At 40.5% G+C, this 23,145-nt stretch overlaps 1 protein-coding gene and 1 pseudogene across 2 annotated transcripts in view; one reads left to right on the top strand and one right to left on the bottom strand.

Moving 5' to 3' along the window:
* The window catches only part of WDFY2 (WD repeat and FYVE domain containing 2), a 222,229-nt gene that overhangs the window by 160,184 nt on the left and 38,900 nt on the right, over window positions 1-23,145 (bottom strand). The gene's annotated exons all lie outside the window — the stretch shown is intronic.
* Window positions 13,055-13,701, top strand: LOC308514498 (large ribosomal subunit protein uL5-like; annotated as a pseudogene). The gene has a single exon. The product of its transcript is annotated as a large ribosomal subunit protein uL5-like (transcript).

Here is a 23,145-nt window from a genome sequence, read left to right as displayed (position 1 = left end):
TTGAAGTTCATTTAATATGCAAATATTCAATTGTTCCAGCACCATTAGTTGAAAAGATAATCCTTTCTCCACCAAATTGCTTTTGCTCTTTTGTCAAAATCAAATGACTATATATGTGTATTGGTCTCTTTCTGGACTTTCTAATCTGTTCTATTGATCTATTTGCCTAGGCCAGTGATGGCGAACCTATGTATGACACGTGTGTCAGAGGTGACACGCAAACTCATTTTTTTGGTTGATTTTTCTTTATTAAATGGCATGTAAATATATCAAATAAATATCAAAAATATAAATCTTTGTTTTACTATGGTTTCAAATATCAAAAAATTTCTATATGTGACACGGCACCAGAGTTAAGTTAGGGTTTTTCAAAATGCTGACACGCCGAGTTCAAAAGGTTTGCCATCACTGGCCTAGGCCATGCTATCTCATATGTATGTTGAAGGTTCATTATCCAAAAACAAAAAACAAAAACATTCTGTGCAAATGACAAAGAACCTGGAATGTTCTGGATTCCCTGATGTTTGCCTGTGTTCTCTTTCTCTTGCTATATTGTATACTTGTCTTTCCTAAGCCTTAGTATGTAAGCATACTTTGTGAAATCTTGTGAGTCCTTTTAATTGCTGCGATTTTACTTTCTGTGTTGAAAAAGAACACAGTGCCAAAGAACTGGCTATTTTTCACCTTGCCTAAATGGGTCAAAGCCAATTTCCTCTTTGACCTCTCAGCTAGGTTTGGTATTTCCCAAGTTCTACTGATCATGGCCTACAGGTATGTTTTGATAATAACCAGTTAACCATGGCCAAGATAACTAAGATAATTGTAAAATAGGGAATTGTTTAGTCTAAAGCATGTTTACAAATCAGAGTGTGTTTGCCAATAAATGTATGAGTGCAATGTGCATGCATGAATGTGAGCTGCAGCAGGTAGATGAAGCTCACTGACACATAAACCTAAAAATGAGCAAAAGCCAAACCATTTTAAGAAATATCTCCAACTGCCCAATGTATAATTGTCTTACCTCCTGATATATAAAGCAAAACAAAGGGTTGGCATCTAGCACATTATAAAAAAAAATGAAGAAACTTCTTTCTGGTGGGCATCCCTTCCATTGAGAGTAAAGCCAATGGATATATGGAACATAATGACACATCTCAGTGGGGAGGGTGGTGGAGGGGATGGGAAGAGATTAACCAAAGAACATATATGTATATATACATAACTCACAGAAATAGACAATAGTGTGGGGAAGGCCTGGGGTAGGGTGGGGGCTAGGTAGCAAAGGGTAGGAGGTTGGGAAATGGGGGACATCGCTAACACTGTCAACAATAAATAAATAAATAAATTCTTAAAAAAATAAAATAAGAGTGAAGCCAAAATAAAGTACATGAAGAATCTGAGAAAAAAGTTCCATTCTGGCACTCACTGCCCAGATATGGGAGACACCAGAAAAGAAATAGAGAGTGATGGTACGATTAGAGTAAAACTTCCATTTTTCCTTCTATTAGCTGAGAAAGTTAAATAATAGTAGTAGAAAGATTAATAGCAACTATTAAGGACTAAATGTTTGCGTGTTCCCAAAAATTCGTATGTTGAAATCCTAACACCCATGGGATGGTGTTAAGAGGTGGGGCCTTTGAAAGGAGATTAGGCCACGAAGGTGGAGCTCTCTTGAATGGGATTAGTGGTCTTATGAGAAGAAACACCAGAGAAATGATCTCTCGCTCTCTCCCTGCCACGTGAGGAAACAATGAGAAGACAGCCATCTATAAATCAGAAATAGAGGCTCACAAAGAACCCACGATAGGGTGGCATCTCGATCTCAGACTTCAACCTCCAGAACTGTGAGAAAACCATTCAGTCTGCGGCAATTTGTTATTGTAGCACAAACTGACAGACAATAACATCTGAGCACTTGTTATAGAAGATACATTGTACTTTACCTGCTTTCCTTCATTTAATCCTCACGGAAGTTCCAGGAGGAGAGACTGTGTTCACATCGTAGAAGTAAAGAACTGCAGTATACAGATGATAACCTGCCTGTGGTCCCCAAGCCAGTGAGAGGAAGAACGAGAGAAAAGTTACCCCAGCCTGTGAAGAAGCAAAAAAGTTCTCCTTGCTCAGACAGAGTGGCTCAATGGTTGAACATCGCCCCATGAACCAGGATGTCACAGTTCGATTCCTGGTCATGACACATGCCTGGGCTAAATATACAGTAGGGGGCCCACAGGAGGCAGCCAATCAATGATGTTTCTCTCTCATCAATGTTTCTATCTCTCTATCCCTTTCCATTCCTCTCTCTAAAATCAATAAAAATATATTTTTTTTAAAAAAATTCTCCTTGCTCTACTAAAGTTATCTTTTAGTATTGAATATATGAGAAAAATCAGCCTTTTCCAATTTTAAGGTGCTACAAGATACTGTAAATTTACAAAAGTTTAATTGACCCTAACCTGGATCCTTAATATCTTCAAATCTTTGATTATTAAAAGGCTGAAGATATTACCTTTTCTTCATTTTGAAAATTATGTATTGAGTATTTACCACAAACCAGGACTAGTACAAGAAACACAAAGAGGGTAAAAATGGGATCCTGGCCCTAACAGAGCCAAGTTTCCAACCACTTTCCCTCAAAAACACACCTCCAGGCTTTGCAAGACTAGTTCTTGGTGTTATTTATAGAAGTAAAGCCATAACTCTGCTGGAAAATAAGGGAGAAAGAAGTTGATGAAGGAGGAGGAAAGTTAACATCTTTGAAATCTCCAGTTTTGGAAGCTAGACTCAAAAATAAAAGTCTGTGTTCCATTTTAGATGAGATGGAATTAATTGACATTTACAGACCATTTCATCTCAAAGCAACAAAATATACATTCTTCTCAATTGCACATGAGACATTTTCAAAGATACACCATATGTTAGCACACAAACTAAGTCTACAAGTTCAAGAAGATCGAAATCATATCAAGCATCTTCTTGGAGCACAATGGCATGAAATTAAAATCAACTACAATAAAAAAAAAAACTCAAAAGCATTCAAACACATGAAGGCTAAATAGCATGTTATTAAACAATGAATGGGTTATCAAAGAGATCAAGAAAGACATAAAAACTTCCTGGAAACAAATAAAAATGAATACACAACAACCCCAAATTTATGGGACACAGTGAAAGCAGTCCTGAGAGGGAAGTTCATAGCACTACAGGCCTACATCACAGAACAAGAAAAACTTCTAATAAACTATCTAACCCTACAACTTGAAGAATTAGAAAGAAAACAAAAAGAAAAGCCCTGAGTAAGTAGAAGAAGGAAAATAATAAAGATCAGAGGGGAAATAAATGACATGGAGACAAAAAAAAAAAAAATCAATAAAACCAAGAGCTCATTCTTTGAAAAGATAAATAAGATTGATGAACCTTTAGCAATTTTTGAGGTATGGATTTGATCATTTTTGCTCTGTGAAATTCTCTGAGTTATGCTGTAGCAAAGAAAATTATGATCACTTATAATTTCTCTCTCAACTCTTCTTATGCCACTTAAAAAGATTAAGGCTTCCTTGTGAGACAGCTATGTATATCTCCCTACCTTCTCCAACTCTGGGTTTTGTCAGTGTGATAGAAATCCATTTAATTGGATTTATAGAAGTAAAGCCATAACTCTGCTGGAAAATAAGGGAGAAGGAAGTTTAGCAGGACTCATCAAGAAACAAAGAGAGGACCTGAATAAACAAAATCAGAAACAAAGGAGGGAAAGTAACAACTGACCCCATAGAAATACAAAGGATCCTAAAAAAAATACTATGAACAACTATATTCTAACAAGGATGAAATGGACATATTCCTAGAAAAATATAATCTTCCAAAACTCCAGCAGGAATTATCAGAAAACCTGAATATGCTGATAACTATTGGTGAAATAGAAGCAGTAATCAAAACACTCCCAGCAAACAAAAGCTCTGGTCCAGAAGGTTTCACAGGGGAGTTTTACCAAATATTCAAAGAAGAACTAACATCCTCCTCAAATTATTCCAAAATTCCAAAAGAAAGGAACACTTCCAAGCTCTCCTTACAAGGCTAGCATTAGCCTAATTAATTCCAAAGCCAGATAAAAGACACTATAAAGAAAGAGAATTACATGCCAATATCCCTGATGAATATAGATGCTAAAATCCTCAACAAAATATTAGCAAATCGGATCCAGCAATATCTTTAAAAGATCATACATCATGACAAGGTGGGATTTATTGCGGGGATGCAAGGCTGGTACAATAAACAACAAATCAATAAATGTGATACATCACATAAACAAATTGGAAGACAAAAATCACATGAGCATATCAATTGATACAGAAAAAGCATTAGACAAAATCCAATGCCCTTTTTGTGTGTGTGTGTGGGGGGGGGGAGGGGTTAATCCACATGAGGATATTTTTCCATTGATTTTTAGGGAGAGTGGGAGGAAGAGAGAGAGAGGGAAACATTGATATGAGAGAAACAAATGGAATGGTTGCCTCCTGCACAAGCCCAGACCAGGAGGAGCCTGCAACCAAGGTACGTGCTCTTGACCAGAATCAAACCTGGGACCCTTCAGTCCACAGGCTGACGCTCTATCCACTGAGCCAAACTGGCTAGGAATCCAATGCCCTTTTTTGATAAAAACTCTAGCAAAGTGGGAATAGAGGGGTCATACCTCAACATAATATGATAAACCTACAGCCAACCTCATACTCAATGGGCAAAAAATAAAAGCATTTCCCCTAAGAACAGGAACATGTCTGTTTTCACCACTCTTATTCAACACTAGAGGCCCGGTGCACAAAATTCATGCATGGGGCGGGGGAGCGGGGGGTGTCTCTCAGCCCAGCCTGCACCCTCTCCAATCAGGATCTCCGGTGGGATCGGGCCTAAATGGGCAGTCGGACATCCCTCTCACAATCCAGGACCGCTGGCCCGGTCACCCCTAACTGCCCGCCCTTGCCAGCCTGGACATCCCTAACTGCCCTCCTCTGCCAGCCCGATTGCCCTTAACTGCCCTCCCCTGCAGGCCTGGTCCCCCCAACTGCCCTCCACTGCAGGCCTGGGATCCCCCCAACTGCCCTTCCCTGCAGGCCTGGGTCCCCCGCAACTGCCCTCCCCTGGAGGCCTGGTCCCCCCAAATACCCTCCTCTGCCAGCCTGATCACCCCTAACTACCCTCCCCTGCAAGCCTGGGTCCCCCCCAACTGCCCTCCCCTGCAGGCCTGGGTTCCTCTGCAACTGCCCTCCCCTGCAGGCCTCATCCCCTCAAAATGCCCTCCTCTGCAGGCCTGGGTCACCCCTAACTGCCCTCCCCTGCAGGCCTGATTGTCCCCAACTGCCCTCCCTTACAGGCCTGGTCCCTCCCAACTGCTCTCCCCTGCTGGCCATCTTGTGTCCACATAGGGGCGGCCATCTTGTGTGTTGGAGTGATTGTCAATTTGCATATTACCTCTTTATTATATAGGATAGTACTGAAGTCCTACCCACAGTGATCAGACAAGAAGAAGAGATAAAAGACATCCAAATTGGAAAAAAGGAAGTAAAACTGTCATTCACAGATGATATGATATTGTACATAAAAACCTTAAATACTCCACCAAAACACTACTAGATTCAATAAATGAATTCCGCAACATAACAGGATACAAAATCAACACCAAGAAGTCAATGGCATTTTTATACACCAATAATGAACTCTCAGAAAGAGAAACTAAATAATCTATTTTACTATTGCAACAAAAAAATTAAGATACTTAGGAATAAATTTAACCAAGGAGGTAAAAGACCTGTACTCGGAAAACTACAGAACATTGAAAAAAGAGAGAAAAATATAAACAAGTGGGAGAATAGACGGTGTTCGTGGATTAGTAGAATAAACATCATTAAAATGGCCATACTACCCAAAGCAATCTATAGATTCAATGAAATCCTTATTAGAATACCAATAGCATATTTCACAGATTTAGAATAAACACTCCAAAAATGTATATGGAACCAAAAAAGACCCCGAATAGCCATAAGAATCTTGAGGAAGAAGAACAAAGTTGGAGGGATCACACTACCAGTTATCAAGTTACACTACAAAGGAGAAACCAAGATGGCGGCATAGGTAAACACCGGAGTTTGCTGCCTCGAACAACCACTTCAAAAATACAACTAAAAGATGGGACGGACATCATCCAGAACCACAGGAAGGCTGGCTGAGTGGAAGTTCTACAACTAGGAGGAAAGAGAAAAACATACCGAGACTCAGAGGAGGGGCAGTGCTGAAGTAAAATACTAAGGTGCGGAGTGCATGCGGAGCGGGCTGGCGGCTGAGGGCGTGGTTGTCGTTTTCAATCAGGAGGGAGTCTCAGGCTCTGAGCTCCAGTTCCGGGCGAGTCTCTAGGGACCCAGACTCATACGGGAGAAGCGAGACTGTCTGGCATCACTCAGAACCCAGGGCAGCTTTCTCTCCATGGGGCTGCAGCGATTACTGGGGCACTGAGAAGCAGAGCCTCTGAGGGCGAGACTGAGAGCAACCATAATTGCTAACCCCGCCCTGTTGATCCTGAGAGACCCACCCCGCCCAAGCCCTGCAGGGAGACTTTTGCTGGATAGCCTCAGGCAAAGGCTAGATTAGCACCTCCCTAGAGATCCAGGAGCCAGGAAGCCCAGAGGTCAGAGTAGGACCATCCAGTTTTCAGCTCTGTGGAACCATAAAAGACACACTCAGGGGGCAGACTCAGTGAGCACCAAAGCCCCATCGAAGCAAGTCTAGCCCCAGAGGGGTGTCTCCAGCACAGAAGTTCTCCCACTGCAGACACAGCTGATTCTCACAGCCAATTGGCCTGGAGGTCAATTCCTCACAGTGATAACTACAACAATCAAGGCTTAACTACAACAAGACTGTGCAAAAAGCCCACAAGGGGGTGCACCAAGAGTGTCTACCTCAGGTAATTGGGACACTTAGCACAGAAAGGCACTCTATCGACACAGCAAAGCATAAAAAATACCGAGACAAAGAAACAGACACAAACAACAGAATTGGAGGAAAGCAAACTGTTGGATATAGAGTTCAAAACCACACTTTTAAGGTCTTTAAAGAACTGTCTAGAAGCCGCCGATAAATTTAATAAGGCCCTCAAAAAGACTGGTGAGACCGCCAATAAATGTAGTGAGATCCTCAAGAAACCTAATGAGACCCTCGATGTTGTGATAAAGAACCAACTAGAAATTAAGCATACACTGACTGAAATAAAGAATATTATACAGACTCCCAACAGCAGACCAGAGGGTCACAAGAATCAAGTTAAAGATTTGAAATATGAAGAAGCAAAAAACACCCAACCGGAAAAACAAAAAGAAAAAAGAATCCAAAAATATGAAGATAGTGTAAGGAGCCTCTGGGACAGCTTCAAGCGTACCAACATCCGAATTATAGGGGTGCCAGAAGATGAGAGAAAGAGCAAGATATTGAAAACCTATTTGAAGAAATAATGACAGAAAACTTCCCCTACCTAGTGAAAGAAATAGACTTAGAAGTCCAGGAAGCGCGGAGAACCTCAAACAAAAGGAATCCAAAGAGGACCACACCAAGACACATCATCATTAAAATGCCAAGAGCAAAAGACAAAGAGAGAATCTTAAAAGCAGCAAGAGAAAGAAACCCAGTTACCTACAAGGGAATACCCATACGACTGTCAGCTGATTTCTCAACAGAAACTTTGCAGGCCAGAAGGGAGTGGCAAGAAATATTCAAAGTGATGAATAGCAAGAACCTACAACCAAGACTACTTCATCCAGCAAAGCTATCAGTCAGAATTGAAGGCCAGATAAAGAGCTTCACAGATAAGAAAAAGCTAAAGGAGTTCATCACCACCAAACCAGTATTATATGAAATGCTGAAAGGTATCCTTTAAGAAGAGGAAGAAGAAGAAAAAGGTAAAGATACAAATTATGAACAACAAATACACAGCTATCAGCAAGTGAATCTGAAAATCAAGTGACTAATCTGATGAACAGAATGAACTGGTGATTATAATAGAATCAGGGACATAGAAAGGGAGTAGACTGACTATTCTTGCGGGGGAAGGGGTGTGGGGGTGAGGGAAGAGATTGGACAATAATCATGCACCTATGGATGAGGACAGTGGGTGGGGAGTGAGGGCGGAGGGTGGGGTAGGAACTGGGTGGAGGGGAGTTATGGTGGGAAAAAAGAGTAACTAATGTAATAATCTGAACAATAAAGATTTAACTGAAGAAAAAAGAAGTTACACTACAAAGCCACTGTAATCAAAACAGCCTGGTACTGGCACAAGGACAGGCACATAGATCAATGAAACAGAGACCCCAGAAATCTACCCAAGACATTACACATAATTGATATTTGACAAAGGAGGCAAGATGATACAATGGAGTCAAGACAATCTCTTCAATAATAAAGGGTGTTGGGGAAATTGGACAGGTACATGAAAAAAAAAAAATGAAACTAGCCCTGGCTGGTTTGGCTCAGTGGATAGAGTGTTGGCTTGTGGACTGAAGGGTCCCGGGTTCAAATCCAGGTCAAGGGCACATGCCTGGGTTGCGGGCTCGATCCCCAGTAGGGGATGTGCAGGAGGCAGCCAATCAATGATTCCCAATTCTCATCATTGATGTTTCCATCTCTCTCTCCCTCTCCTTTCCTCTCTGAAATCAATAAAAATATATTTTTTTAAAAAAATGAAACTAGACCACCAACTTACACCGTACAGAAGAATAAACTCAAAATGGATAAAATACTGAAATGTAAGTCGGAAACCATAAGAATCCTAGAAGAAACCATACGCAGCAAAATCTCAGACATCTCTCATAACAATATGTTTACAGATACACCTCCTAGGGAACTAAGGAGAAAATAAACAAATAGGACTATATCTGTACAGCAAAAGAAACCATCAACAAACTGAAAAGAGAGCCCACTGCATGAGAGAATATATTTGCGAATTATACATCCAATAAGTGGTTAATATCCAAAATATAAAAGGAACTTATAAAACTTAACAAAAGTAAGACAAACAATCCAATTAAAAAATGGGTAAAGACCTAAATAGATACTTCTCCGAAGTAGACATAAAGAAGGCCAACAGACATATGAAAAAATGCTCAAAGTCACTAATTATCCAAGATGCAAACTAAAACAACAATGAGGTACCACTTCACACCTATCAGAATGGCTACATCAACAAACTACAGTCTTGGCGAGGATGTGGAGAAACGCAAACACTAGTACGCTGCTGCTGGGAATGCAGACTGGTTCAGCCCACTGTGGAAAACAGTATGTAGTTTCCTCAAAAAATTAAAAATAGAACTGCCATTTGACCCAGTGAGCCTACTTCTAGGAATACTAGTATATGCTAAGAAACCCAAACCACCAATCAGAAAGAATATATGCACCCCTATGTTCATAGCAGCACAATTTACAATAGCTAAGATTTGGAAACAGCCCAAGTGCCATCGGCAAATGAAGAGATAAAAAAGCTGTGGTACACAATGCAATACTATGCAGCAGCAAAAAAGAGGGAACTCTTACCTTTTGCAACAGTGTGGATGGACCTGGAGTATATAATGTTAAGCAAAATAAGCCAGTCAGAGAAAGATAAGTATCACATGATATCACTCATATGTAGAATCTAATGAACAAAATAAAGTGATGAACAAAACAGATCCAGAAACATATAACCATGAACCAATCTGATTAATTTCAGAGAGAAGGTGGGGGTGAGAAAGTGGCTGGGAGGAAATTAAATGGGAAACTTATATGCATATATGCATGGCCCATGAATACAGACAATAGTGTGTGAAGGCTTTGGAGGGGTGAGTGCCGGATGGAGGGGGTCAATGGGGGGAAAAAAACAAAGGGGACATCTCTAATAATATAAACAATAAAGTTAAATGTTTTTTAAAAAGTCTGTGTTACACATGGAAAGATATTTTAAGATGTAATAATAACTAACAATTATTAAGCACTTACACTGAGCCAAGTTCAGTTTTAATTACTTTATGAGAATTATGATTTAATCTTTACATGTATCCTACAGATTGGCACTATCACTATGCCCATTTTCAAGATGATAAAACTGAGGTCCAGAGAGATTAAGTAATTTACTCATCCTCTCAGGCATTAAAGAAGTCAGAATTCAAACCGGAAATCCGTCTCCAATCCCTATGCACTTAACAATTATTCTTGTCACTGAAGGAAGACTCAAATATCATGGTATTATACTAAATTAAGCAGACTGACCAATGGAACCGAATTAAAAGCATATATACTAATTAGCATACTAAAAAGTTATTATAGTGAGGGAAAGATGAATTATACAATAAACGGCGATGCCCTAATTAGTTAGTTCCCAAAAAGTGGACCCTTACCTCACATAATTTATTAAAATAAAAGTCAGTGGTTTAAAGAATTATATGTGAGTATCTGGAACCAACATGATGCATATTACCACGACTTTGTCTCATCATTCCTTGCTAAAATGACCCAACTGACTTGATAGAGAAAATTCTTCACCACAAACTGACCACTTCACAGGAGCCCCATCCAAAACCTGAACCCTTGAGGAGAGTGAGCAGGAGATGGCTTAGAAAACAGAGTAGTGAATGGAGAGCCTAATCAGCAGCTAGTTCCCAAAACCTCAACAATAAAACTGCTGCCATTCATTAGCTATTGAGAATCAAACACCCTACTAAGTGCCTTAGAGTGTTAATAAATTTAAATATTATTATACACACGAGTAAACTGGTGCTCGGAGGTTTAAACAAGATGCCCAATGTTACACAGCTAATATAGCAAAGCCAGGGTTGGAACACAATAGCTATCAGTCTCAAACTTTAAACTCCACTACAAAGAGGGGGGCCAAGTCCACCAGGATCTCATCTTCAGAGCCTGCAGGCAGCTTCTGGATAGGAGCAGAGGCTGGAAGCAAGGCAGTGCTGGACAAAGAGTCATGACACAGGTTCTGCCTGGATGCCAGGCCAGCCAGCTATGCAAGGGGAAGGGAAACTACTCCAGTAGGCTCAGAGCTGCCAAGACAACACAAAAGAGAGACTGTTCTGCAACAAAGGGGAACTTTGCCCTGCAGCTGTCTCCCACTGCCTACAGCTCCACCTCTACCCCACAAAAACTATCAGAACTCTAAGCTGCTGATGAGAAATTAAAATAAATCTAAATTTTCCCCTATGTTTGACTGTAATGAAAAGAACTGAACACGGTCTACACAATTTCCGATAAAGCATTATTTCAGTTCCCCATACTGCATAAACTAGACCTCACTTGGCAGATGAGCAAGCAGACAAGCAAGCAAACTAGATAGGAGAAGAGACTCGAATATTTTAAGAGACACGGAATAATCTGAATAACTGCAAGAAACAAGACAAGCTTACAAATTTTAAAATTTACATTCTCAATGAACTTCAAACTGATAATGAATCAGTGATAACAAACATTACTTCAAGGAAAGGTGAAAAGGGAGTAACAAGAAATAGCATTTGAAAACAAAAAGTGAAACTAGTGGCCTAAAGAACAGAGACAGTGAAATGCAGACTGGCTACCGCAGAAAATTAGTGCTCAATGAAATCTCCCAGCGTCCACAGGAAAATAATAAAAAACAAGACATTATCAGTGAAAAAGATAAAACCTGAACAACAGATCCAGAAGATCAAATATGTATATAACAGGAATTCCAGAAAGAGAAGGGAGAGATAAGTAAAGCAGAAATATTAAGTAAATAATAGGGGGTTGGGGGAGCTTAAAAATGAGTTTTTCAAACTGAAATTATGCACAGAACTTGGCAGAATTAATCATAAAAGATAAACACATCCCAGAATTTCTGAATGTCAAGGAGAAAAAAAATTAAATAGACATAGGAACCTCCACCAAGATTTTTTTTAAAAAAGGGGGGGGAAGGGTATTAACTGCTAAAAGACCATGGAGTAAGGTTTGTAGGACTTTGAAGGTAAAAAACTGTGACCTAGTAAGAATCCCAAATTTAACTAAATTATCAATATTGTAATTATCATGATTATAAAGCAAATGAAAAATATTAATAGACTTAGAAAGATAACAATGTACTTTCCACATATTCTTTCTGGAAAAAAAATTCTTAAGAAAGGGGGACATACAATCAATTAAAAAATAAAGAACTCAAGAAAGTAGAAGATATTTGAAAGTATAGATATAGATGAGTATAAAACAAATAGCAGTGAGCAATAAAGGTAACAAAACTACAGTGATCTAAATTATGTATGCTAATGGTGTTGAAATCATGATATAAATATTCAGCAAGGAGACTTGAAAAAGCAAATTGCTAAAAAAAAATTATATGAACAAACATTTCTAATTATTTCAACAAAATTTAGGCTATAAAGGGAAGGAAGAAAAGAACATGCTGACGCTCATATAGCTTAGGGGAGCTCCACAGCTACTGTTCCAATGCTAAGTGCAAATGTTAAACATACCCACAATTACAACAAAAATTAGACATATTTAACTTCCAAGTCACAAGGAAATTTAAAGAAAATTCAAGACAAAACTCAGAAAAGGGTAAACAATAAGAAAGCATAATAATTTGAAAACCTAACACAAGATGCCATGGGTAAGACCAAACATTCAGTGAATACTAATGGGTAAAATATGCCTATTAAAATACACATACACATACACACACACACACACACACACACACACACACACACACTGGGTTATGTGCAAAAGTATCAGACATAGAGTAGATACTAAAAATATAGTGTATATAAAGAAATAACGTTGCAGGCACTGTAGTGAACCAAATATTTTTAAGAAGAAGAAAAGGAAACTTTACCAGTTTAAAACACCAAAATTTTCATTTCAAAAAAAATGTTTTAAAATCTCACCATGAACTGGCAAGAAAATAAATGAAATCCCTCAGAGGTCAAAAACTTAATAAAGTGTATAATCTTTAATCCCCAAATTTCACTCATAGTAATTTAGTCTACATTCACATGTTTTAAAAGGAAGAAATCTCTTCCTGTTTCTCATCATGGCACAGGATTAAGGGGAAAAGGAGAACCCCATGAGGGAACTTCACATCCATAGGCTCTGCCTCAACATCTGTGTGGGGAAAAGTGGAGACAGACTGATCCAGGCAGCCAAGGGCCTGAAGCAGCTCACCGGCCAGACCCGTGTGTTCTCCAAAGTCAGATATACTGTCAGATCCTTAGGCATTAGGAGAAATGAAAAGATTGCTGTCCACTGCACAATCTATGGGGCTGAGGCAAAAGAAATCTTGGGGAAAGGTCTGAAGGTGTAAGAGTACAAATTACAAAAAAATAACTTCTCAGATACTGGAAACTTTGGTTTTAGGATCCAGAACACCTCAATCTGGGGATCAAATATGACCCAAGCATTGCTATCTATGCACTGGATGGACATCTATGTGGTGCTGGGTAGGCCAGGTTCCAGCATCGCAGACAAGAAACGCAGGTCAGGTTGCATTAGAGCCAAACACAGAATCAGCAAAGAGAAGGCCATGTGCTGGTTTCAGCAGAAGTATGATGGGATCATCCTTCCTGGCAAATAAATTCCCGTTTCCATCCAAAAGGCCAGTAAGATATTTTCAGTGGAAAAAAAAAAAAAAAGGAAGAAATCATGCATGGGAGGAATGCATAAATTCAAGACAGTTTTCACAGTTTGGGGTTGTTTGGGCTGCAAATAAAAGAAACCTAACTAAAGTGACTTAAACAAAAAGGATCTAATGTAAACAAAAGGACTAGATGGCAGGCACTCCAGGTTGATTCAGTAGCTCAAATACCTATGTGGCTAAGGCTCCGTATTTCCGCACATCACTTTCAGTGTGTGAGGGACATCATGTTAGGCGAATGCAGGGTGTAAAAGACTGTACATATAAAATGATCTTTACTAAAATCAGAGAAAAAGAAAAGAGTTCAAGGAAATCTGTTAATAGTGGTTGCTGTAAGATGGTGAGATCATGAGTGGTTTTTTACCTCCTGTTTCATATATTTTTTGGTGCTTTACCTATTTTTTATAAAAATGTAATACATGTACAAACTGAAAAAAGAAAAAATATATACATATATCAAAAAATTAAAAAGAGAAGTGTGCTAAAGAAAGGAGCTCAATTATCCTTTGGCCATAATGACATAGGTTCATTCTCCTTGTTTTCCAATCAGAATTCTTTCAAATTTATTTGCTACATGTCTGAATTTTCTAATTCTCTACCACACCACATGCAGCACAGTAGTTTAGTGTAAAAAATTCAGGATAGCCCTAACCAGTTTGGCTCAGTGGATAGAGCGCTGGCCTGCGGACTGAAGAGTCCCAGGTTCGATTCCGGTCAAGGGCATGTACTTTGGTTGCGGGCACATCCCCAGTAGGGGGTGTGCAGGAGGCAGCTAATAGATGTTTCTAACTCTCTATTTCTCTCCCTTCCTATCTGTAAAAAATCAATAAAGTATATTTAAAAAAAATAAGAATAGCCCTGACCGGTTTAGCTCAGTGGATAGAGCGTCGGCCTACAGACTGAAGGGTCCCAGGTTCGATTCCGGGCAAGGGCATGTACCTTGGTTGCGGGCACATCCCCAGTGGGGGGTGTGCAGGAGGCAGCTAAATCGATGTTTCTCTCCCATCAATGTTTCTAACTCTCTATACCTCTCCCTTCCTCTCTGCAAAAATCAATAAAATATATTTTAAAAAATAAAAATAAAAAGCTCAGGATATTAATAATTATGATCTACGTAGGGTATAACACTTTATAGTACTTAATAAAGTCCTTATCACATGAACTTTATTTCATTATTCACTATACTGGTATAAAACTTAAAGATAAATAGAAAAAAATAAAAATAGGTAAATAGAGCATTTTGCAGTGAGGAACTTGAAGCTTTAATCATTCAAGAGCCCTTCCCAAAATCAAATTAATTGGGAAGCTTAAATATAATTTACCCCAAAAACATTCTATTTCCATATACCATATTTCATTAAGATAATATTAAAATACACTCGTGGTTATATTGCATCAATTTCCAAGGGGCTCAAATTCTTTTAGATATTTAATTAATACCAATAACCACCAGTGCTCCTAAATCTACTGTAGGCAAAAATGAATGTTTAAATAGAGACCAAAGCTGATCAGGAGAAACCTACACTATCCACTTGGTGTGCTTCAGTGACTTCCTTCTGTTACCCTTTATCATGAGGCCATCAGAACAGCCCAAGGGGCTTCCCACTTATCTACTAATTTCAGAGGCATCTTCCAAGACTGTCTTCTCATTAGCTTAAAACCAAAAATTTGGAATTTAGAATTTTAATTTTAAACTGAAGGACCTCTGAGCAATAATCTAGTCAAATTTCTCATTTCACATACAAGGAAACTGTCAATGCAGTTTAAATCCATTAAAATGGATCAGTTATGAACACAAATGCTCCACTGAGCACAGAAAGAAGTCTTTAGAAGATGTCTAAAGCCTGCAAGAATTTATACTGCTGCTTAAGCTTTACTGCTCTTATGATCCTATTCTAAAATGCTGGTCAATCAATTTATAAGGCCCTGTTTAGATATTACAATTCCTCAAGTAAAAAAATCCCATTCAGTTAAACATGACATGCAGAGTAAAGCAGCTAAATGGCATCTACTCGTCTTCGGCCACAAGGAATGGAAATGAATTTCTGCCTTTTTGGTTATTTTGTTGTTGTCTTCAGTAATGTGACATAAGACATTACAGAGAAGAATTTGTAAACATTAAATTGCAAACAAAATATTCACTGAAATAGAATTTGTGTTAGGTTTGTTTCATTTTATGCTCTAAGACAAACTTGGGCTTCCTGTCCTCACTTAGAAGTTCCAGATTTCACAGGAAATTCTAAAACATTAATTCCCCTTCAGCATCTGTTCTCCCCAGATCCTCACTGTTAGGCACTAGTGTGGCAGCCAGGGGCTCTGGGTCACCCATCTATCAAGAAGAGTTCACTAAAAATTCTTAGCCAGCCTCATTCATAAACATATGAACAACATATTAAAACAATCAACAGAAGTAACTCACTGGAGTGCTAAGTATTAAGTGCTATGTCAGATGAATATTCCCTCCCAAAAGATCAGTTTCCTTTTCGAAGTCCTGGCTGCATCTCATCCCTGCCCTGTCAGCATCTGGCCCTCAACTAGGGCTAGTTGCACTCTGAGCTGGCTAATATTGGCTGAATTCCACATGATTTTAGTTGGCCTGAACTAAGCAGTAATATTTTTGCTTAGTTCTCAAGTCCAGAGGTACTTATTCTATAAATGGCTGCCATTTTTGTACTGAACTTCTGAAACCCTCCAAATTGAGGCCTATTTTTATTGGCTCATTAAGTATAGGTACCAAATTTTGGTAGTGGTTGGCATGGGAAAGGGTGGAGCAATTTTGCTTTGTATATTATAAATATACTAGGGGCTCAGTGCATGAATTTGTGCACCTTGAAAGGAACTGTGGGCCGCAAGGCTGTGGTGGGCACAGGGGTGGGTCTCAGCCCATCCTCCACACCCCCGACCAGCCCCTCCTGCCACAGCCCCAGGTCCTGTCTCTGCAGGCAGTCTCGCTCCCACTGCTGCCACTCCCATGCGCTGACAGCGCTAGCTCTGTTTGCATCCGCTGACGGTGGCACGGAGCAATTGGGGCCAGTGCCAGCAATGGGTGCGAATGGCAGCTGCTGCCCCGATAGCCCCTCAGAAGCAGGGGGAGGTGGAGAAGCCCTCAGGGGAAATCGGGGCTGGCAGCCGCTGCTCGCACCCGCTGACAGTGCAGAGCAATCAAGACCGACACTGGACACCAGCAATGGGTGCAAGCAGCAGCTCTGGTGCCGGCAGCGGGTGTGAGCGGGGCCGGCATCGGCAGCAGGTGCAAACACCAGGCAGGACCACAGTGCGCAGGAGCAAAGAATTTTCAGTAACCACCAGAGGTTCCAACCAGCACCCCGCCTTGCTCTGGCGCCCCTGCTCACCTGCTCCACCATCCCACCGTGCCTGATGCCCGCCATGTTCCGCGCACGCCCCCTGGTGGTCAGTGCACGTCACAGTGACCAGTTGTTTGGTTGTTCAGGTTGTTCCACCATTCGGTCTATTTGCATCTTAGCCTTTTATGATATAGATTTTTTTTTTGTTAATCCTTACCCGAGGATATTTTTCCTATTGATATTTAGATAGAGTAGAAGAGAGAGGAGGAAGAGAGAGAGAGATTGGTTGCCTCCCACACATACCCCAATCGGGGCTGGGAATCCAACCTGCAGCCCCAGGTTCATGCCCTTGACTGGAAATCGAACCTGAGATACTTCAGTGCTCTGGTTGACACTCTAACCACTGAGCGAACAGGCCAGGGCCAAATATCTTTTTTTTAAAGAATTATTACCTTTAATGTGAAAAGATACACATTTTCACTTTTATTACACACCTGGAGCTGAGGGAGAGCTACCTCCAGTTAAAACAGATTCAACTCAAGAAGCGTGAGTTTTGTATCCCAAACTTTTATATGAACGAGTGGGATACACATGTGAGCTTCATAGGGAGTCATCACACCAATTCCAGAAACATATGGGGCTAAAGTGCTGTTTAATCAGAATATACTTGACTGTGGGAAGCTGCCTATTGTCTTCTCTGGCAGAGAGGTGTGGACAAGGGGCCCGGAATGCTGGTGACCCTTGAGCCCTGGCAAGGGTCAGGGCTATGCACCCACTGTTTAGTCCAGACAATGGTAGCTGAAGCAACTTCCTCACCAGATAGTCATGTAAATCCTTACTGATAAGATAGTCTGTCTGTTACTGGAACTTGCCTGCCTAAACGCTATAGGTGTATCCCAAACTGAATAAAAAGGATGGCAGGGCCTGAGCACAAGTGGAGTCCATACTCTTTGGATGGGCTCTCGCCTGGCCCCCCAACTTCCAAATTATTATTTCTTGTCTCGTCTCTTTCATTTGCGTGCGGCCCCTCTTCCAGAGCCCAAACCCCGAACCACACGGGACGTGGGGGTAATGCACACTGGACCAGTAAGCACTAAGTTTGAATTATGAAATTATAGGTACCCGTGACAGGTACCCACCACCTCTTACTACCTCTGCCACCATCATCCTGGTCAAAGCCACCTTCACCTCTCCTACTGCCATGACCTCCCAATTGGTCTTCCAGCTTCTGTCCTTAATCACCCCAACCCTGCACCTAGTTGACTCTCACACAATCAGGTGACACAATTAAACAAGTTAAATCTCATCACTCCCTGTTCAACATTCTGCAGTGGCTCCTGTTTTACCAGAAGGAAAGCCACCATCTTCAGAATGGTCTGTAAAACAATCTTTCATCCTGTGACATCCCCCATGACCTCGTCTCTTAGCACTGCCCTCCTAGCCACACTGCCTCCTGGCTTAACATCAGGAACATTCCTGCCATGGTGCCTATGCACTGGTTGTTCCCTCTGCCAAGAAAATTCATGCCCAGATAGCTTCATGGCTAATCCTCTCACCCTTCCAATCTTGATTCAAATATCACCTTCTCAGTGAGAACTACCTTAGCCATTCCTTTTTAGAAAGTGGAAACTCCACCTCCGCCCACCCGTAACTGTATTCCCAAGTCCTTTTATCCTGCTCTGCTTTTGTTCAGTGCTTATCTTCTAACACCCTCTTTACTTACCTTTTATGATTATTGTTTATGTCTCCTCAGAATATAAGCTCCACAGGGGTAAGGATCTTTGTTTTGTTTACTAATATTATCCTCTGCCTAGAACAGTGTCTAATAGTCAAGAATTCAACTAATATTTGTTGAACACATGCTAAAGTAACATAAAATGAGCAGAGTGAACACAGCCTAATGCAGTCACATACAGATCCCAATACACCAGATTCTTGCCACGTCCAGTGATGAATGGAACCAGGAAAAGCAATCAGGAGTCACAACCATGCAAGAGTGATGGCTCACACCACTATTCTTGGGACCAGTACTATAAATACTCAGTTAAGGCCTGAGAGAGAGCATCTGGGATGAAATCTGAACTCCTGCTCTTAGCAAATTCTATCAGAATCCAGCAGTAATATGTCCACAGCTATCACAAGTAAATGTGTGCCTGGAATAGCCCTCTACTGAAATGAATCAACGTCACTATATATTGGTTTCTCCCAACCAGATCTTTTCTCTAATCCTTCATCCTTTATCATGTTATCACAAAACAGGGTTCAATCACTTCAAAATCAGCTCTTGAAAAGAATATTAGGTGACAGTAGGAGCACAGTCATTTAATTATGTCTCTTTATTCTGCCCCTTTATTTTAAAAGCTCGAGGATAGGGGGTAGGGAGTAGTAAAGAAATTACTTCTATAAATTAAAAAAAGATCCATTCCTTTAAAAAGAGTTGCCTGTAGTAATTGCCTGTTGTGAAAAGATGAAAACAACCACAAGATTGGAAGGGCAGGAACCAGAGAATACCCAGAATTTCTAGAGGAAATGAGAAAGGGCTGGAAATAAGGTTAACTTCCAAAAGTTCACTAAATGTGTATTTTGACATGTGGTGTGCTGGAGAGATGAGTGATTTTCACTGATGAGGGTATGATGAGGTCTGAAAGATTAAACCACAAACATCTGTTGAGAGGTTACTGTGTAAAAAATACACAAAAAAATCTGAAGATCTACATTGAAGGAAAACCACAGGTGACTAGTGAAAAATGAGTGAGGAGATTTAAAAAATACAACTCTGAGGCAGTATTCCAGGAGCCTGAATTGACTCACTGAATTCTCCTAACTAACCCTATGAAAGAAGTGCCATAATTATCCCCATCTTAAAGATGAGGAAAGTAAGGCACTGTATCATTCTCCCTGCTTTGTCTCTGCCTCCTGGCTCCCTTTCATCTTTCTAGTGCAGCTTATCCATTCATCTGGTTTGCCCAGAACTTCCCTGAGGGATGTCTGTTGTCCCTGCCTGAGCATTAACAGCACCAACCTTCGGTTTTTTTGTATATTGTAGGAAAAGGATATAACATAAAATTTACCATCTTAAACCATTTTTAATTATACCTTTTCCTTTAGAATTGTCCCAGTTTAGCCTGGCCGGTATGGCCCAGTGGTTGAGCATCGAACTATGAACCAGCATATCAAGGTTCGTTTCCCAGTCAGGGCACATGCCCCAGTTGTGGGCTCGATCTCCAGTGTGGGGCATGCAGAAGACAGCTGCAATGATTCTCTCTCATCATTGATGTATCTATCGGTCTCTCCCTCTCCCTCCCTCTCTGATATCAATAGAAATATATGTCTCTTTAAAAATAAAATTGTCCAGCCCTGACCAGTTTGGCTCAGTGGCTAGAGCGTCGGCCTGTGGACTGAATAGTCCCAGGTTCGATTCCGGTCAAGGGCATGTACCTTGGTTGCGGTCACATCCCCAGTAGGGGGTGTGCAGGAGGCAGCTGTTGGATGTTTCTCTGTCATGGATGTTTCTAACTCTCTATCCCTCTCCCTTCCTCTCTGTAAAAAATCAATAAAATATATTTAAAAAAATAAAAATAAAATAAAATTGTCCCAGTTTAGGCTATATACAATCATCTTTCTCTACTACAACTTTTCTACTATAACAGTTTACTTACCTGCTTCCTTGAGCTCTTGGAGAACAGAAACTGTGAGCTCTTGGAGAACAGAACTGTGTGACCTGTGTTTCTAAGCTCACAACCCTGCACAGTAATGGCCATATTGTTAGCAAATGTTTAATAAATGCAAAGGAATGAATGTTATCCCAAAATCCCTACTCGATAATTTTCATTTTAAGAGGGCAACTGCCCTCTACCAGGTTCAGGATTTGAAATTTGTAAACTGTTCCAGCTTACCTGAGACCAACCAGAGAGAGCCAGTGGTCTGCAGAACACTAAAAGCATGTGTAGCTGGATGAAGGATATGGCACAGACCCAGAGGGTAGGCATGCCCGAAAGAGCCAAAGTAAAGTGGAGCCTGCCCGGAGCACCACCAGACATGACCGAGCATAACACGAGTTCTAACAGCAAGAGTTTTCAGCAGCAACTCCAGGCAGGGAGGTTATCCCTCAGCGATCTCCAGTCTAGGCACCAGGCCAGAGAAGCCGCTCAGGGCAGAGCAATAAAGGATCTGGAGGTCACCAGGTGGGTCTATCCACACCTGTACCACTCTCCACCACTTCACCCACATGCCATCTTAGTAAAGAACATGGAGGGAGAGGAAATGTGAAATCAAAACTTTGTATATTTAAAAATTAATTTTACTTGCATCAGACTAATTACTTATTTTAGCTTCCCCATTTACCCCAACCCATCCATATCCAAATTGGGAAGGGACTTGTAAGGAAGATCAGCACAGATTAGAAAATACGGAAGGAGTCATTCTCTCTGCCTGTGTGTTCCGTAAGTAACCAGTTTCTTCTCACCTTTATTTTGCTGACCCACAATATGAGGTAGAGAGGGGAAAATAATCCTATTTTCCTATTTAAAGAACCTCAGTTCCAATATTTAATTTTGGAAGGAGAATCTCCTCTATATTTGTCCACCATTGGAGGTGGAAGAAGTAGATTTTGTGAGGAATGAGAGAACATAGTTGAGAAAGGAAAATCACAGTAAGTGAGGCACCATTTGCTTTTTCCTACTTGGAGCTCTGCAGCTGACCATTACAGTAACAGCATTTTTTAAAAATAAATCTGTAGTGTTGAAAGTATTACATATGTCCCTCACCCCACCCTGCCCTCCACCGCAGGTCTTCAGTACTCTATTGTCTGTGTCCATGGGTTATGCATATATGCATACAAGTTCTTTGGTTCGTTACCTCCCACCCACCCATCCTCCCCCCACCTTCCCTCTGAGATTCCGCTTTCTGTTCCATGCTTCCATGTCTCTCGATCCAATCCATTCATCAGTTTATCTTGTTACTTAGATTCCACATGAGTGTGATCAAGTGATACTTATCTTTTTCTGACTGACTTATTTCACTTAGCATGATACTCTCCAGGTCCCTCCATGCTGTCTCAAAGGGTAAGAGATTTTTCATTTTTACTGCTGCAAAGTATTCCATGGTATAGATGTACAACATATCCACTCATCTATTAATGGGCACTTGGGCTGTTTCCAGATCTTAGCTTGTAAATTGTGCTGCTATCAACATAGGGGTGAATACATTCTTTCTGATTGGTGTTTCAGGATTCTTAGGATATATTCCTAGAAGTGGGATCAATGGCAGTTCCATATTTAATTTTTTTAGGAAACTCCATACTGTTTTCCACAGTGGCTGTACCAGTCTGCATTGCCACCAGCAGTGTACTAGGGTTCCCTTTTCTCCACATCCTCACCAGCATTTGTCATTTGTTGATAGCCATTCTGACAGGTGTGAGGTGATAACTCATTGTTGTGTTAATTGGCATCTCTCTAATGATCAGTGACTTTGAGCATTTTTTCATGTCTCTTGGCCATCTTTATGTCCTCTTTGGAGTAGTACCTATTTAGGTCCTTTGCCCATTTTTTAATTGGATTGTTTATCTTCCTTTTGTTAAGTTGTATGAGTTCCTTATATATTTTGGATATTAACCCTTTATCTGATGTATCATTGCCAAATATGTTCTCCCATACAGTGGGCTCCCTTTTTGTTTTGTTGATGGTTTCTTTTGCTGAGCAGAAGCTTTTTATTTTGATGAAGTCCCATTTGTTTATTTTCTCCTTAGCTTCCTTTGCCCTAGAAGATGTATCTATAAACATATTGCTGTGAGATGTCTGAGATTTTGCTGCCTATGGCTTCTTCTAGGATTTTTATGGTTTCACAACTTACATTTAAGTCTTTTATCTATTTTGAGTTTATTCTTGTGTATGGTGTAAGTTGGTGGTCTAGTGTCATTTTTTTTTTTGCATGTATCTGTTCAGTAACAACATTTTTAGAGCAGCAGAAGGCATCACATATTTCATTCACTTTTCTAGCCTTCCCAAAGGTGGACAAGTGCCAGCAGTCTTGTGACTGCTGCTTGATGAAAGGCATGTGGCACTGCTCATTCCATTTGCAACACACCCTCTACCAGTATTCACAGTGGTGACAGGCAGGGAGGGGGGCACTCCAAGCCTTTATTGTTTTGCTCTGGCAAGCCTCCCATCATCTAGAACTGTGATGTTC

This window comes from Myotis nattereri, assembly GCF_964212035.1.
Source record: "Myotis nattereri genome assembly, chromosome: 2".
In the NCBI taxonomy this organism is placed as follows: Eukaryota; Metazoa; Chordata; class Mammalia; order Chiroptera; family Vespertilionidae; genus Myotis; species Myotis nattereri.
This window is presented reverse-complemented; position numbering and strand designations above follow the sequence as displayed.